We start from the raw sequence: 19591 nt of genomic DNA on the forward strand, positions 1-19591 counted from the left end.
GTGTGTGTTTTTTTCATCCTTTTTCAAATTCTTTCCCCATTTAGGTTATTTCAAAATATTGAGCAGAGTTCCCTGTGCTTTAACTGTACTCAAGACCACCCTTGGGTCTGATTGATTGAACAAAGTTATCGTATTTGGAGAGATTATCCACCTTGCAAAACTGCTGACAGAGAAGTTAGAGCAGAACCAAAAGCAAATACTTTATCTCCTGATCAACACTGGAACTTTAGGTTGCTCAGACCTGGGTAATCTAGAACCCTGCTGGCACTGAGCAGGCAGCCGCACAACTGCCCAGGATAGAGGCCTACTGGGGGCGTCTGCAGTTGAAGGTTATGTCCACTGGTGTGTCCTCTCAGGGAAGTTAGAACTCAATTTCAGCAGGATTATGAGGTTTAATTGATTAGAGCTGCTAGAGTGTATACTATCTAGTTGTAGAGTTTGTAGTCTTAGCTTTGTAGTTTTAGGATTGAGTTATTTTTCTCCCAAGGGAGACATGTGCAATTTTCTTAAGTGATGGCTTTAACCTAATACACTTAGTAGTTAAAATCTTGTTAGTTGAAAGTTAACGGGTTTCTAACAAGCTATTCCCAACATATGCATAATTTGTTTTATTTTCTTTTTCATGGTAGTTCCACCTTAAGGTTGAATTGGATAAAACAAAAGAAATGCAAATTTCTTCTTCAGAATTTGGTTTCTGAGATAATAACAAGTGCCAGACTGTATTGTTAAAAAGAATGGCATTTTCATTTTCATTGAAAAATGCTATCATTTTCTGGCTATAAGAATTAACTGTAGTGAATTAAAATTCTAACCACCTTGTAGCTATGCAAACTCAGGCAGGTTACTTAATTTCTGTAAGTCTCAATTTCCTCATCTATAATACAGAAATAATAATAATTGTGACTATTAAATGAGATAATGCAGAAATGAGTTAACACTTGTTTGTCAGATATTTTCTGTCAGTTTATTTTTATTATTAAATGTTTTGAGACTTGGTTTTATCCTCCTACTAAATAATTAAATATGTGGGTATTTAATTTGAAGGACAAAACTTGAGCTCCAAAGCCTAAGTGAAGACAAGTATTCTAAATGATGTTTCAATTTATTTTCTGTTATAACTTTGTGTCAAATCTGTCTAGTTTATCTGGCAGAACACTGGTTAAAGTAAAGTGATTATTATCCTGACAATTCTAATTATCTAATCTTTTAAAGATCCTAATGTTGGTGTTGTTTAGTGGCTAAGTCATGTCCAACTATTTTGTGACCCCATGGCGTGTAGCTTGCTAGGCTCCTCTGTTCATGGGATTTCCCAGGCAAGAATACTGGAGTGGGTTGCCAATACCTTCTCCAGGAAATCTTTCCGACCCAGGAATCGAACCAGTGTTTCCTACATTGGCAGGCAGATTCTTTACTGCTGAGCCACCAGGGAGCCCAAAGATTTTAACACATATATATATTTTCACAGAAATCTTTAAATCCTTCAGGTTGTTAATTAAGGATGGCCTGTTTGACAAAAATCGTTTTTTGTCCATATTTACAGAGGGAAAGGGCACATGCTACTGTTCTGTTTTATTCATTGAAATAACCTGAGTCAATTCCTAACTTTACTTTCTATGATAGTCTTAAAGAAGAACAGTATATTTATATTCAATTCAGTATCCTTCTCTATCCTGCCATGTGCAAGGCACTGAAAAAAATAATTAGGTCACTAAACAATAAGAGAAGCAGCTGCATCTACTGTATAGCTTGTCTATACCAGAATCTGGTAGATCCTGAGAAAAAGGTTGTTTCAATAATTAAGAGAGCTTTCTCAGTCTCTAATATAAACTATAAAAGTAGTTTAGTGAATGAGTGAATATGTATTGAGAACACACCATGCCCCCAAAATCTAAATCTACATTTAAATCTAATAATAAAATATATATAAAGCTATAAAATGTAGGTCTTACTTTTTTGTTGACCCTTAAAGTTGTCTTAGGCTCTACCTTCAGCCACACCTAACCAGGACTGAGCCATACTCTGCCACAAACAATAGGAAATTCAGAACAATATGCTCCCCAGCAGCAGAGTAAATTCAAAAGTATTTATGGTGGAAAAGTAAACTTCAGTTGAGTTTGTCCTTTGGACCGTTGAGCAAATTTAGAATAACAGAACCTATTTTTCTTTTGTACAAATACTTAGGAAAAAAACACAACAAACAGCTTTAAAACTATAGAAATGTATGTATACAACTTTATGTATTATAACGCCAATATTGTAAAGAAATTATCCTTCAATTAAACATAAAGAAATTTTTAAAAGACTTTATGGATTATAATGAAAATAAAATTTTGAATAGCATAAATATTAACAGTCATGATTAATGACTTTTTTAATCAATCATTTCTCTCTTTTCACAAAACATCTTGTTCATTATGCTAAATTAGTATATATAAACAAGCAGAGTTTTATATGTAAAAAAATAGGTGGTATATTTAGTTTTATAGATTTATATACATGTATAATATATATTATCAGAATCTAATCAAAATATGCTGCTTTTATTAAAAAGAAGCAAGCTAATAAATTAGTCTGCCACAAACTAACATACAAGCTACTTTCAAGTTAACAAGTTAGCCTGCCAGTTTTATGGGTATTGGTGGAAGACATGAAACCCTGGATCAGAGATAAAGGACAAGTTATTACTCAAAGCAATGGCAATAACTAGACTGTTAGCATTTGCACTGGTACCCAGACCCACCATTCATTCCCATAGCATTTAATAAAAACAGAGGTACCCTGACCTTAGGGAACACAAATCTTGTGTTTGTGAGAGTTCCTGCTCATTGCTCCAGAGAGAGATACTATCTCTATCTTCCTACTATAAACAATCCTACCCTTTCCTTTGGAGGATACAATATCTCCATCTTCCAAGTCTTTCCTTTTAACAAACATCCTTGAAAACAATAGTTGAGAACAAAAAGTAGTCACTGCCTTGCTTTGTAAGAGGTGCAGAAATGCAAGACTCATGAATAATTGTCTCTCAACAAATCTAAGCAGTGGTTTCTGGGGAACGAGGTTGAAAGAAGAGAGAATCCTCTCCTGGTGACTTTTCTGGTACTAAGGTTAGATGAGCCCTCTTCATACTGGGTAATCTGATGAGAGAGTTTAGTCTGGGGCATGCTTCCACTGCCACATGTGGCCTGACAAGAAGAAAATTCTATCTCCTATTCTTCCTTTTTGCCCTCTCTCAATCTCTCAGTTTCCCAGAACATATTTTAGTTGCAGTCTTGGCATCCTGAAGTCTGACTTGGAAATCAATTACCTTAGAAATAATTTACAGTGTCAGTCAAATTCCCTGACTATTCCTCTCACTGCCTCCAATCCTAACCTCCCCAAAGGCCCTATTAACCCATAATGTATCTGATTTATAGAACATTCAGTTTCAACTGCATTTTAAATTAAATAAGCATGGCTGGCTAGCTGGAAACCATAACCATCACTTATGCCATCTCTAGTATGGGAAAATGTGTCTTTATTAATGAATGCACTTAAATGATTTAATCAGCCATGCTACGTATTATATTGTATCTCTGTATTTAAAAATCAAGTTTTCAGCATGTTATTAGAGTAAATTTACTTTTGCAAATGTCTATGAAAGATGGCACTGCTTTCTGTGGCAGCAAAAAAGTTATCCCAAGCCAAAAGCCTGGAGAAAAAGGAGACTTACTAACAGGAGATTAAAGTTAAGTGTAAGAGCCAACATGCTGTCAAATTATTGTATTCTCTCCCTAGAGAAGTATGATGGCCAAAAAGTAGGCAGTAAAAGAAATAAACATTTTATTGATAATTCACAAAACCTTTGAAAAAGTGAATAGCTTATAATATGTCAAAGAGAAAAAATAAACAAGGAATTATAGCTCTCTCACCAGACAAGGATTGTACCTTTGAGAACCTCTCTGAGTATTTCCAATTTACATTCAAATTATCATATTTTGAAGGGCTCTTGCTATGCAATGGAACATTACCACTTGTCATCAAAATATTCTCTGTGATATTTGACTTTCAAGTTTCCTTTGCTTGACTTCACCCCCATTGCACAGAGCAATAGAATGTTTTCTTATCTGCATTCCCATTTAGAACTTGTCAAACATTTTTATCACTTTGTATCAATTCTTACATATTTTTTTAGAATTTATGTTCCTTTATTTCTGGTTGAAAATAAACCAATTAGTTCTATTTTTCCCATATGAAGACACTAGACTGTAAGCAGACTAGCAAAGCCAAATGTGATCTTCCCAAGCTGTAGTGAGAGGGGCATTCACTATTTCTGTGCTCTAAAAGATTGATGACATCTTTTAAAATCAAAGTAAAGGTTTTGGGGGTAAATTTTTTACCTTTAACCATCCTTTATTTTTGCTCTTTTCATAGGATCTTACTTCATGTTGATCTGGGGGAAAAAGTTTTTTGGTTCACTTGTAATTAAGGTGTTCTATCTCTTGATTTACCTTACTGTTTAATTTTTATCTTACTTTTCACATTTCTAGGGCATGTTCTTTAAATTTTACAAAATATTATTTTAAGATTAGTCACATTACTAAACTATTCTAGGGGGCAATTTTGAATAAAACAGGAAAGTTCATATTAATTACACCTCAAAATTAAAAATATCAATGAATATTTTCTCCTTCTATATAGCTACCTTAGGAATTTTTGTTTTTATTCCATAAATCTTGACACTGTTTAAAATAATTTGGGGGAATCCTCTTGTGGATTTGCCTTTAGAATCTACTGCTTTATTTTAAATGAACTTAGTGGTAGGAAAACCTCATCCTTCACATGTAGACTTTAATTTTTGGATAGAGATAATTGTTATCCATAGTCTAGTATATGGGTTGATGATCAGACTGGGAAAAAAACCTGGGAGAAAAAGTATCTGAATATAAGGAATGAGGGTAATGGTCTTCTCTGATTAAACTGGCTTTGAAGACAACTTCATGAAAAACTTTTAGAAAGCTCTTGAGCTTTGCCAAGAGCAATTGGCTGTCATATGGCCAGCTCCTGCATAGATCCTTGGTTCAGCCAGTGGTAGCAATGTGTCAACAGGTCCTAAGCTCACTCAGTTGACCATTTTACTCTAAAGGAAATGGGGAGTCACTGGAGGGTTATGAGCAGGTAAGTGCTGAAACAAATAGGCATGTTTCTAAAAGATCACTCTGGATGATGCATTGAGAAGACTGAAAAGTTAAGGGTAGAAGGTAGGACAGATGTTGGAAGTCTAATTAGGAAGTGATTGCAGTAATCCAGACAAAGGATCATGGTGGCTTGAACAAAGATAGAAAATGGAGATGATGAGAGGTGGTTGACTTCTGAATACATTTTGAAGATACAGTCAATAGGATTTCCCAATATTGGTCTGGATTGGGTCTCAGCCAGGGACCATTTCCACCAAAGAGGCATTTGGCAATGTCTAGAGACATCTCTCTTGATGAAAGTGAAAGAGGAGAGTGAAAAAGCTGGCTTAAAACTCAACATTCAAAAAACAAAGCTCATGGCATCTGGTGTCATCGTTTCATGGCAAATAGATGGGGAAACAATGGAAATAGTGAGAGATTTTATTTTCTTGGGCTCCAAAATCACTGCATATGAAATGACTGCAGCCATGAAATTAAAAGACCCCTGCTCCTTGGAAGAAAAGCTATGACCAACCTAGATAGCATATTAAAAAGCAGAGACATAATTTGCTGACAAAGGTGTCTGTCTAGTCAAAGCAATGGTTTTTCCATTAGTCATGTATGGATGTGAGAGTTGGACCATAAAGAAGTCTGAGTGTCGAAGAACTGATGCTTTTGAACTGTGGTGTTGGAGAAGACTCTTGCGAGTCCTTTGGACTGCAAGAAGATCAAAGCAGTCAATCCTAAAGGAAATCAACCCTGAATATTCATTGGAAGGACTGATGCTGAAGCTGAAGCTCCAAAACTTTGGCCACCTGACGTGAAGAGCCAATTCATTAGAAAAGACCCTGATGCTGGGAAAGATTGAAAGTGGGAAGAGAAGAGAGTGAGATGGTTGGATGGCATCACCCACTCGATGGACATGAGTTTGAGCAAGCTCTGGGAGGCAGTGAAGGACAGGGAAGCCTGGCGTGCTGCAGTCCATGGGCTCGCCAAGAGTCAGACACAACTGAGCAACTGAACAACAACACAGACATCTCTGATTGTCATGACTAAAAGCATGCTGTAGGCATTTAGTGAACAGAAGCTAGGACTGATGCTAAACATTCTGCATTGCACAGGACAATTTACACAACAAAGAATTATCTAGTCCAAAACGTCAATTATGCTCTCACATGTACTTTGAGAATTATCCTGTGTTTCCCTACTATATGCTTTAGGAGAGCCCTCTATAAGAATGTTGGCACTAAGCTAAAACTATTGTTCAAATGCCCATGGAAGAGGACAGACTCTAGCAAAATCCATTCTGCCAGTGGACCCAGCCTAAATGAGAAAGAAACCTCCGCAATGAGCTCATGCTAGGAATAATGAATAAGCCTGTTTTGAGGTGGCTTTTATTCACCACATCCAGATAGAGGGTAACCATGGTCAGGACTTCTGCTTAGACCCCCAAGCATCCAGCCTCTACAAGAACCACTGAAGTCTACATTTATGAGAGTTCTTTCTTAGTTTCCTGGCAGAGAAAGAGGAACAAACAGGGACAAACACTTATTTCATGAGCCCAAGTGGAGCCTGCCCTAAACAAGTGTCTCAAGCCCATTATTTTAGAGGAGGGAACTGTTGGCCACCAGAGCAAGGTGGCCACTGGACAGATTTGCCATTTTAAGAATTACTCTAGATGGATGTCCTCACTTTCTGAAGACATATCACCTTTATGATAGGTGTCCACTTGGAATTTGGAGCACTACTCTATGAATGTAGGTATCCTCTTACTTTTAGAAATCTGTGGTTTGATAAAAGAATCATCAAATCTGTAAATCCCAATTCTAGAAAATAGAGCTAATAGGTTGGAACCAATATTAAAGTAATGTGGGTGCTTCTATTGTCAGTAACACATTCGGAAAGACAAAGCCATAAGAGTCCTGCCCTGAGTAGATAACAAAATTACACAGGCCATTCTTTTTATCCATGTATGTATTCTTCCAGCTCTCAGACTTACAAAGTTTCATAGGCAAGCAAAACTATTATGACAGAAGAATATTTGCTAAGGAACTCCCACACATAAAATTAATTCATACTCAAAAATCTTTTCTTGCTTCACACTAGCTTTTATCCTATGCACCATTTTCATATCTTTGTCATTTTCTTATAAAAATTATGATATAATTGTCAGTGAAATTGAAAATCTTACAAAAGGTGCAGGATTTCTTGAAGTCCCTAAAAGTGAAATTAGAAAACAGATAAGTCATTGAGAAATAAAGATCTGATGACAAAGTAAATCCTTCAAAAGAGGCTTTGAAGAAGCCCTTGAATATTTTGTAAAAATAACTCTATGAGCATGCTACAAAAGTCAAGTGAGAAGTGAAGAAGGTCCTATTGTGCTCTTCTATAACTTGGTTAGAAAAATTAAACCCTCAAAAAGCCTTTGATTTATTTTTTTGTGCATCCTAAGAATTAGCATAATAATATGCAAACTCTAACCTAGATGTTGTTAATTAGGAGATAAAATAAGCTTACTTTTATAGCTTATAGACTAACAGCTTTATTCTTCAATATAAAAATTCACAGGAATTTTCCTCTAAATTCCCTATTTCCCTGTCATTCCTACCGCTCACATTATAAACTCAATTAAACTTAAAGCTACAGTTGGCTTCTATCTTCTTATTACAATCTGAAATGTATCCTCTGCCTCAAGACTAGTACAACTTCCTTTTCTGTTCAGTGGTTATACACTCCTAGATTAGTCATTGCCATTAGTTGTACACAACTACAAAGAACTATAGGAACACCTCAAAGTACCTCAAGAACTCTGGAACCCATTGAAATGTCCTATTAGGTTAGGTTAAGATCAATGCCTGTTTGAGAAACTCGCTATCTGAACAAATGGATGATCCTCACAGAAGGCCAGAGTGCCCTCTATCCAGAAAAACTTCCCAAAGTGGCAGAACAGCTTAAAGCTGAACACTCTAAACAGATATGTCCAAGCTTTAGATGATTCTAGCTTGGTCTATAATTGGTCAACTCTCCAATTATAAAACAAAACTCATGTGTTCCAGGAGAGATTCTTCCTTTTTGAACTTTAGAGATTGACCTGGTTCCAGAATGACTTTATTACGGTTCCTTGACCCTCATAGCAATTCAGGCCCAGCTCCTGCCAAAGTCCATTTACAGATTGGGAACCTCAGGTTTAGAAGGATTAAGAATATCCATAGAGGTGGAAGGGGGGTTCTGGAAGGGGAAAACATGTACACCCATGGTGGATTCATGTCAATGTATGGCAAAACAAATACAATATTGTAAAGTTAAAAAATAGAAAATTAACTAATTAAAAAAAAAATTTCCTCCCCTTGGCACTATTACTATCAATAGATTCTCATCCTTGCAAACACAAACATAACACTAAAGAATAGAAACCTCCTCCGTCATGCTTCTAATGTCTCATCTCTCTTATTTTAAGATTCTCTTGATTGCCATTTCTAATAGCTTTGTCTGATGTATTGTGAGAATCCTTATATAGTATATAAACCCTTGTACTTAGGTTCTAAAAACCTGAGTTCAATCGTTTATCTACTGTTAATGGGAACCACTGCTCCTTTGAACCTCAATCTCCACGTCTATAAAGAAAAGGTGATAGTTTGGTGAAAGGGACCTTTAAAAGTCATTGCTAGAGCTGCTATCAAAACAAAACCAAACTTCAAAACAATCAGAAAATAAATGTTGGTAAGGCTGCAGAAAAATTGAAGCTCCTCTTCTCTGTTGGTTGGAATGTAAAACAGTGCAGCTACTATGTAAAAACACTATGATAATTCCTCAAAAAAATATAAATGTAATTACAAAATAATCTGACAATTCCACTTTTAGGTATATACCTAAAAGAACTAAAAGCAGCATCTCAAAGAGATATTTGTACACCCATATTCACAATAATCAAGAGATGGAAACAACCCAAGTGTCCATTAACAGATGAATGGATAAACCAAATGTGATATACACATACAATGGAATATTGCTGCTGCTGCTGCTGCTAAGCCGCTTCAGTCGTGTCCGACTCTGTGCGACCCCATAGATGGCAGCCCACCAGGCTTCTCCGTCCCTGGGATTCTCCAGGCAAGAACACTGGAGTGGGTTGCCATTTCCTTCTCCAATGCATGAAAGTGAAAAGTGAAAGTGAAGTTGCTCAGTCGTGTCCGACTCTTTGCGACCCCATGGACTGCAGCCTACCAGGCTCCTCCGTCCATGGGATTTTCCAGGCAAGAGTACTAGAGTGGGTTGCAATGGAATATTATTCAGACTTAAAAACAAAGAAAATTCTGACACGAACAAATAAATCTTGGGGACTTTATGCTAAGTGAAATAAGCCAGGCATACACTCAAAAAAAAAACCAACCAAACAAACACAAAATACTGTATGTGATATGAAGTATCAAAAGCAATCAAACTCATAGAAACAAAATGCGTATTATTTCATACTTGCTACAAAATGAATGAAACTGGAAAACACTGTGCTAAGCAAAAGAAGCCAGTCACGAGAGTTCACATACTGGTATAAAATGTTCAGAAAAAGCAAATCTATAAAGACACAAGACATTAGTGGTTGGCCACAACTAGGATGGGGGAGTCAGATGGTATGATCAAAGCATAATTGTTAAAGGTCATTTTTTTTTAGGTGATGAAAATTTTCTAAAATTATTAGTGGTGATGGCTGCACAATTCTATACTAAAAACCATTAAATTGTACACTTTAAAAAAGAAGTAGAATGGTTGTTGTCAGCTGGTAGGGGGAAGAGGAAATGGAAAGTGGTTGTTTGATGGGTATAGAGTTTCAGTTTTGAAGATGAAAAAGTTCTAGAGATTGGTTGCACAACATTGTGAACATATTTATTACTGAACTGAACTCTTAAAGTAGTTAAGGAATTAGAACAACAATAAGATATCACCACACACCTATTTGGAAAAGGGAATGGCAATCCACTCCGATATTCTTGCCTGGAGAATCCCATGGACAGAGGAGCCTGGCGGGCTACAGTCCATGGAGTTGCAAAGAGTCGGACACAACTGAGCAACCCACCCACCCACACTCCTGTTAGAATGACCAAATCTAACACTCATCTTCTCTTCTTTTGCATCTCACAATCCCTTCCTTTCCCCCAGAATGAAGGTCTCATGAATGGAAAAACCAGCATAAGGAAGGAAACTTTCTCAAGGCTCCAACGGCAAGCAGGGTGACAGTTATTCACCCCAGACAGCTATTCTCTGGAGAGTTCAATAGACAACCAGTTGGAAGAAATGTTCCTCCCCCTCTCCTTTTCAGCCCTCTTGGCCATAAACGGAAAACTAAGGGAGTAAGTTGGACTAGTTCTCTTTCTTTCACATGTGTACTAAATTGTAAAGGAGGTCCAACTTCTCCTCAGTCTACCCTATACCTCTACCCACCACCACCACAGCCAAAACCACCTTCTCTGTGCCGGCCCCCCTTATCAGAGAGTGTCTCTCCCCTGACCAGCCCTCTCCTCACTGCTCCTAAGATTCTAAAAACAAACATTCCAGATTCTAAATGTTTCCCCCCTCCATTTCTCATCCTTCTTCTTCAGAAATCAAAGATTTTTCTTTCTAAAGCTCTCACACTGATGACAAACTAGCTAACATGCCATACTGGTTGATGCTAGGTTTTATCTCCAGAATAACTCCCATTTTAGTTACTCCCAGTATTCAATGCCCAAACATAAAGTAAAAACTTGTAAACCGAAGGTGAGAATTCCAGGCACTATGTTACCTCTGCCAAATTAAGGGACCAAGCAGTCTTTATACTGCCTTTCAAATCACATCAAGTAATTAGCAGCCTGCTTTGCTACGCATGAGCTGATTTTACTCTCTCAACTTTGCTCATGCAGTTGTTTGCTCATCACCAGAAAAACCAACTGGGGTTCCCGAGAAAAATAAGATGGTATTTAGTGATAAGATAAAGTCTAACCTCTTCTTCTTTAGTCCAGTTTCATCTGCCTATAGCTGGCATGTGCAGAAGCTTTGTGCATATCGCCTCAGAGGTAAATTTCCACAGCTGACTTCTATGTAGACATCTCATTCAAGATGGCAGCAGCATATTCTGCATACAGCAGCCACCCAGAGCACTTCAGTCTGAAGTGTGGCGTGAGCAGCACAGCCACACCTGAGCCACGAGAACTCGCCCCTTCTCCCCACAACCCAGGAGAACCCTATAAGGCAGTCTCGCCCACTGCCTATTGGGAAGAGCTGTGCTCTATAACTCGAGCTCGTATCTCCCTATTCTTTCACTGAAGAATAAAGTTTTCTCATATGTATACATAGGGGCTTCCCAGGTGGCTCAGTGGTAAAGAATCTACTCCAGTGCAGGAGACTCAAGAGACATGGTTCAGTTCTTCTGTTGAGAAGATACCCTGGAAGAGGAAATGGCAACCTCTTCCAGTATTCCTACCTGGAAAATCCCATAAACAGAAGAGCCTAGCAGGCTACAGTCCATGAGGTCACAAAGAGTTGGACACAATTGAACATACACACACACACACATATACATTATAGCTGATCCACTTTTTTGTACAGCAGAAACTAACACAATATTGTAAAGCAATTATGTTCCAATAAAAAATAAATTAGTATGTAAAAATAGAAAAAAAGAATAAAGCTTTCTTTTGTTACCAAACAGAACTCTGTCTCATTCTCTTGGCTCAAATAACACCAAGCAGGAGGACCCTTATTGGGGAGTGACTCAAGAGGGTTGTTAACCCTTTCAATAATTACTTATTAAGCCCATGCTGAGTACAGGATACTGTACTTTGCGCATTTACTCAGCAACCCTACATAGAGCCTTTCCTCACTGCTCACTAAAATACCAAAAAAGACACAGAAGGAAGAAATCAACTACCACACTGGTAATCAAGACAGTAGCTGGCCTAACTCTGGTATGTGGGAAAGAGTAATGCTAATTTCAAAACAAGGAGAACTTGATAGAGGCATCTTCTCAGAGAAAAGCACAAAACATTTACCACCTTCATTATGTGAAAAAGATGTTCTTAGAGAAAGGTGGGGGAAAAGCAACGAATAGTGCGTTGCTTTTAGGGCCTAGATCCTAACATAGAACTTAGCTGTTGTTCAGCTGCTAAGTAGTATCTGACTCTTTGTAACCCAATGAACTGCAGCACACCAGGCTTCCCTGTCCTTCACTGTTTCCCAGAGTTTGCTAAAATTTATGTCCATTGAGTTGGTGATGCCATCCAACCATCTCATCCTTGGTAGCCCCCTTCTCCTCCTGCCCTCAATCTTTCCCAGTATCAGGGTCTTTTCTAATGAGTCGACTCTTTGCGTCAGGTGGCCAAGGTATTGGAGCTTCAGCTTCAGCATCAGTCCTTCCAATGAATATTCAGGGTTGATTTCCTTTAGGATTGACTGCTTTGATCTCTTTGCTGTCCGGTGACCTGGGTTTGATCCCTAGGTCAGGAAGATTCCCTGGAGAAGGGAATGGCTACCCACTCCAGTATTTTTGCCTGGAGAATTACAAGTATAGAGGAGCCTGGTGGTTTTAAACATAGAATACAGTAAATTTTTTGCACAAGTAATTTCGATTCATGATAAAAAGTGTTTTCCTGTTCAATGTTACCATTATCTCCAAATAGGCTTGCTTCTGCTGCAGAGTTCATTTACTTCTGGGTTTAAAACATACAATTGAACAGGCTTTACTTTCTCGATTTTTATATTATACTGCTTACCTAATCCTGTATAATAAAATGATAATAAATTCAACATATTGAAGGCAAATTTGCATAGATAATTGCCTCATTTATGCATTCATTTTTTTGATAACAGCATTTCACGGCTGACTCACATTCAGTTTCAAGTATGCTAACACTCCCAGGGCTCAGTTTCTTTCCAATATCGTCATTAAATATTCTTCTTCTGTAACTGATTTTCACTGATTTTGCCAGTCCTAGGTTTTAAAAATAGTATCTGAAGTGCTGAACAGTTGCACAGTCAATACAATTCAAATAAATTCAGTTTTTTTAAAAGAGAGAACACCTCAAAAATGTAAGTAAGAAAACAAATTTGCTCTATTCTCAAGCAAATTCTACATTAAAAAAAATTATCCTGATGCATTTGAAACAAATTAACAACTCCCAAAAGTGAGAGTTAACTGGCATAAAAATTACTTGAATTATTCCACCTGTGGAAAAGAAAATGCAAGAAAGACAATCACAGATTTAAGGCTTAAAGGATTATTTTTAAATGTATACCAAATAGCAAACTTGTCCAAAAGGTATGCTCATTTATAGATGAAGAAACAGAAGTATAAAATAATCATTGATCAATATGGATAGAAGAATAGAAGTTTCTGAATTTAATAGTCTTTTTAGTTTGTTTTGTACTCCAGCCAGTATTCCACTTCTCCATTTAAAATGCATTGCCAAATAATCAGAATGCAAAGAAAAGGGACATGAAAAAAGACCCCAAGCTTAAAATGACATAAAAACAAAACAGGAACATATAAATAAGTAGTTTAGGCATAGTCATGTTTGTAAGTAACAATTTTGTGGAAGATAATGAACTATCATATGGGTATAAAGAACTAAATGTTCAATACTGATTCTCTAAAATAATGTTATGAAAAATGCTCATTTTGACAGCCCTGTGTCCTTTATTAAATACTATCTGCCATAGCCCAGATGTAAATATGACCTAACTTTTGATACATGATAGCCTATGAGAATGCTAGAAAAGCTAAATGTCAGGATTCAGTTCAATTCAGTTCATTCCCTCAGTCGTGTCCAACTCTTTGCGACCCCGTGAATTGCAGCACGCCAGGCTTCCCTGTCCATCACCAATTCCTGGAGCTTGCTCAAACTCATGTCCATCGAGTGGCTGATGCCATCCAACCATCTTATCCTCTGTCATCCCCTTCTCCTCCCACTTTCAATCTTTCCCAGCATCAGGGTCTTTGCCAATGAGTCCGTTCTTCACATCAGGTGGCCAAGTATTGGAGTTTCAGCTTCAGCATCAGTCCTTCCAATGAATATTCACAATTGATTTCCCTTAGGATGGACTGGTTTGATCTCCTCACAGTCCAAGGGACTCTCAAAAGTCTTCTCCAACACCACAGGTCAAAAGCATCAATTCTTTGGCGCTCAGATTTCTTTATAATCCAACTCTCACATCCTTACTTGACTACTGGAAAAACCATGGCTTTGACTAGACGGACCTTTGTTGGCAAAGTAATGTCTCTGCTTTTTAATATGCTGTCTAGGTTAGTCATAGCTTTTCTTCCAAGGAGCAAGCATCTTTTAATTTCATGGCTTCAGTCACCATCTGCAGTGATTTTGGAGCCCAAGAGATAAGTCTGTCACTGTTTCCATTGTTTCCCCATCTATTTGCCATGAAGTGATGGGACCGGATGCCATGATCTTAGTTTTCTGAATGTTGAGTTTTAAGCCAGCTTTTTCACTGTCCTCTTTCACTTTCATCAAGAGGCTCTTTACTTCCTCTTCACTTTCTGCCATAAGGGTGGTATCATCTGCTTATCTGAGGTTATTGATATTTCTCCTGGCAATCTTGATTCCAGCTTGTGCATCATCCAACCTGGCATTTTGCATGATGTACTCTGCATATAAGTTAAATTAGCAGGGTGACAACATACAGCCATGACGTACTCCTTTCCCAATTTGGAACCAGTCTGCTGTTCCATGTCCAGTTCATAACTGTTGTTCTTGACCTGCATACGGATTTCTCAGGAGGCAGGTAAGGTGGTTTGGTATTCCCATTTCTTGAAGAATTTTCCACAGTTTATTGTGAGCTAGTTTGTTGGGATAGTAAGTACTTGCTTTCTAAGTTTGAATAAATTGAATAAATTCATATCAAGTGCTTAGGACATAGTCTATCATGTAGTAAGACCTCAATAAACATGACCATTAGTATTGGAAGCATCAGATTGAGTTTTGTGGCACTTTAGGAACTCATAGTCTGATTTACTTGGAGTTGTCACTGGAAGGTAGGAACTAAGACTGCAGAAAAGGGCTATCTTTACTTTCACAATAATTTTGAGGGTTGTTCAGCTTGTAAATGGAGCAATATAAAGGTTTCTTGATAATATAATGATCCTATAATAATAACCATGCACAAAATTTATAATTTACTTATGAGTCACTGAGATTAAATTATCAGTGTGAAAATTGAAGGAATAAAAGAAATAGAAATTTTATTCACTGTTAATGAAGTGAATTGTGTTGGAAATGACTTTCCACTTGCTTGCATAACAATAGCAAGGGCATAAATATTAAACAATTTCTAGTCTCGTATAATTTTAGGTTTCACCATAGTTAAAGGAAACAAAAAGGAAACATATTAAAAACTTTGCAATAGGCAAAGAATAATTTTAACACTAGAAGAATTGTTCGTTTTACCTGACAGTTTAATATCCTACATAAAAGTGAGATAGAACCTAACACATGCCGGTAAGACAGGTTGGGTGAGAAAAGCTGATATTGAACAATTACATAAAATGACTCTTGGCAAACAAAGAAAAACCAAAGAATGACTGCAAATGTTCCATTGCCAGTAATTTGATGCTCCTGCAATAGATGAATAAAATAAGAGAGGAAATTAGGAGGCTCTTAAGGAAATGCTGAAGCAGAGCTGTGAGTTAGAAATACGAGGTTGCTTTAAAAAAGAAAAATCAGAAATTTTCAAAAGAACATGGATTCCCAAGTATTGCTTAATAAGTACTCTGGATGCAATAATACTATAATCATCTCTGCAACTTCAAGGTTTCTTGCTGTTCCCAAAGACAAACACATGGGACTTCTGGTTTAAGGGGATAACAAAACCAAAACGCATGGGAAAATCACCCATTTAAGAGGCATTATTGCAATTGCAATATGTGTTAACTTTTTAAAAAACACAAAATGATGAAAATAACTGGATGTAATCAAGTTCAAATAGTCTAAACTGTGCTTCCAAACTTTGAATTGATTCATATTAAATGATGATTTTAGTGGTTGAAGTAGGAATTACAAGTGTAGTATTACAATAGAACAGATTTTAATTAAAATATCTCAATAAGAAATCTAAAAGTTAAAAATAAACAAAATAACAAAAACATCTAAAACCAGAGCAGTCTTCTCTTTAGTTTAATCTTATTACTGACGTCTTAAGTGTACCATCTTTATGCTTCTGATCTATTAATCAATACTTCTGTTTTGTTTCATTTTTTGCTTCTTTGACTTAAATTAATGTAATATTTTGATTTAAAAAATTTCTACTTTCACATTTTTACAACCCTTTTAATTTGTGCTTGAAGTTAGGGAACCTTCAAAAATGTTTTCATACCTTGAATGAGTAGCATTCCTTTTGTTTACAAAGGGTCTTTACTCTGAGATAATTGATACCAGAATTTTATTTATAAGAATCCAAAACCCAGAGTACCAAATGAATAAACATGCATTTTCTACAATTCATCATAGAGTTTAGGGAAAACAAATAAAAATTTTCTCTAGGAAGATAATTAAAATAAATTGAATAATTAATAATTATATAGGTTCATTTTATCCTATCCTTCATAACTTTTTTCTTAGCCAAAACTTTTACTTTGGAAGGTTATATAATTAACTTCATCTGACCTAAATCAAACTTATCATTCTGAATTAAGATATCAATATAAGAAAATTTAGTAATCAATCTATAGTTTATTGTAGTTATCAAATCATTTATCGATGAATAATTTAGATCAGTTCAAAAGAATCATATCTTTCATCTATTCATTTCCCAAATATGTATGGTAAGGAATAGCAGTAATTGTACAATATGCTACCAGTAACTTTATTTTATTTTCACAAAAATCAACTTTATATCAAATTGTTTATCATTTTTATTCTTTTCCTCTCCTGTTTAAAAAAAGAATAATATACAGTCTCAGTTACCTGCATTCATGGCCAGATTTTTTAATAAGTCGGTTAATTAGTGAATCCATATATTACTTGAGATCACTATCAACTTCTTCTCATTAGGCATATATCTCATCAAGGTGGGTATGTCAGATGATTGTCAAAACAATTAAGTGTCTTGAGGGCAGATTTAATGCTTCCTTATAAAATAAAATACCACACAGAGAGAAGTCACTCAAACAACAAAACAATACAAATTTGAAGCTAGAGTGTTTTAAATTCTAGGAAGAAATAGCATGAAATGCAAAAATGTATAAATAGAATGCTTTTTTTTTTTATATGAAAATACTGCAGGCTAAAACAGCTATCATATTGAGACTTGATATTTTACAAGTTAGGGCCCTTTTGTAGGTGTGCAGCCAACAATCTCCATATTTAAATATATTAACAGTTTATATCCATGAAACCAAAGTCATAGAAGATTAATGTGTATCAGGTGCGGGTAGACAACTCAATAGGTACAATTCTTAAGACAATTAGAATTGGTACTATCCTGAGGATATGGAAGGAAAAGGCGGTTGCCAGGGACATAAAACCAAGTGACTGGACATGTATGGCACTCAGATGCTTTGTGATAACAGCTGAGTGCATGAGGGCACACACAGAGGCGCATACACAGAGGGTGCACTGATGTATGTGCAAGAGCTCATTGGATGTTGCCATGGAGGCAGCCAGTAATGGTGTACAGGGAACAAACAGAAGGACATAAAAAGAGATGACTGTGCCACATGTACTGGGAAAGAAACCTGTGAAATCCTCTCTGCTCATTGGCCATCACTATGGAGACAGCCTTTAAAAGCCCATAGGAAATGGAAATTTGATTCTGGTTTAAACACACACACACCTCATAGAGGTGAGTATCATCATGAGATATATTTAAGGTCAATTTCATAAGCTATTTTCAGGAACAATTACTAATGTACAGAAAGGAAAATCCCCCTAGACAGAAAACATTGATATTATTCAATAATGATGGAGAGAATCTTTTCTTCCTACCCTGGTATTCATTTTGAAAAGTTACCCATTTCACTCAATTTTATCTCTAGCTTATATGTCAAATACCAATACCACTGAATCCCATTAATAAGACATTCTTTCAACTAATGAATACAACTCTGTGCTGCACAGAAAGTACTTAGAGATCTTGAAACCTTGATGTTTGGCCAGTAGATATATTTCAAGTTTTATCAGCTCTGTATGCATTGGGTAAATGTTTTTCAGTGATGCATTACCAACAAGGCTCCTTGGTACTTGGTATCCTGTTACGTAAAAAAAAAAAAAAAAAAATCAGTTGAGCTTTAACCAGCTGCTCAAAAGGCATAGAGGAAATCATTGTTTCCTAAATTATCCTCTTCTGCTTTTCTTTTGAATGATAGTAGTTTGCCCTTTCTCAATTACCAGTATAGCCATCATCTCTTGAGTTCTTTCCCATTTTTCATTTGCTCTAATCTCGTTATGTTACACTGCCTCAGCTTAGGTTTATCCTGGTCCCTCAAAATACACAGACATATACAACTTGGTCTAAGAAAAATACATATTGCAGGGAAAAATACAAAAATGGTGCCTTTTGAAAATATGGAAATTAATCACCACTGTGCTGTGCTGAGTCATCAATCGTGCTCAGCTCTTTGTGACCCCATGGACTGTAGCCCACCAGGCTCCTCTGTCCATGGGGGTTCTCCAGGCAAGAATACTGGAGTGGGTTGCCATACACTCCTCCAGGGGGTCTTCCCAGCCCAGGAATCGAACTGGGGTCTCCTGCATTGCAGGCAGATTCTTTACCACTGAGCTACCAGGGAAGCCCTAATCAGCACTACTAATTTACTAAGAAAAGTACTCAGCAAAATAAAAAGTGGAATATCTTATGTGAAATAATTAAAGGATTTTTCCTTTCCTTTGCGACACAACACTGTTAAGTAATAAATTGAGGAAACTGCATGGGTTTGAATTTTCTTGACATTTCATGTTAGGTAGAATTGCCCCAGGGACTGAATTCTTTAGAAGTCTGAAACAGGGTTACAATATGTACATTTGAAGTGACTTGGAGGTAGGACACATGGGTGTAGTTTATTACTCTTTACAAGGACTATTCTAACCATGGAATGGAGCTTGAGAGAGAGGCAAAAGAGAGTCACAGGTAGCAAAGCTCCCAAATTCACTCCTGGCAACTTTAAAATAGAAATTCTACAACCAAGGGAGACACATGTTTCTATTGCAAAAGCCAGAATATTAATAGAGGTATAAATTACTGCGGAATGTTCTGATTCTCCCCTCTAGCTAGGTGGAAGGGTTATGTCTTCTGCCTGAGAAAGAGAGTACTAGAGAGAGAAGGCAAAAATAAGGGTGAACTTGTCCACCAACTCTATGCAACCAAACATTTAAAACAAACACTTCTGTCATCCAAAGGCATAGCCAAACGAGATAGTTGATGAGAATGTAGCTGAGTCCTCACTGTAAGTCAGGATGCCCCCCAAATTA

General features: G+C 36.7%; 1 long non-coding RNA gene across 1 annotated transcript in view; it reads right to left on the bottom strand.

The window, feature by feature from the left end:
- Positions 1–12941: 12941 nt before the first annotated feature.
- Positions 12942–19591, bottom strand: part of LOC145524578 (uncharacterized) — a 40402-nt gene continuing 33752 nt past the window's right edge. The window contains exons 5-7 of the long non-coding RNA XR_014067680.1: positions 18265–18372; positions 17090–17253; positions 12942–15742 (exon numbers count right to left, since the gene is read on the bottom strand). This is a non-coding gene — a long non-coding RNA (uncharacterized LOC145524578). The remainder of the gene's footprint in view (positions 15743–17089; positions 17254–18264; positions 18373–19591) is intronic.

The sequence above is a fragment of the Giraffa tippelskirchi genome, chromosome 10, assembly GCF_054371585.1.
Source record: "Giraffa tippelskirchi isolate mGirTip1 chromosome 10, T2T-mGirTip1v1.2.pri, whole genome shotgun sequence".
Lineage (NCBI taxonomy): Eukaryota > Metazoa > Chordata > Mammalia > Artiodactyla > Giraffidae > Giraffa > Giraffa tippelskirchi.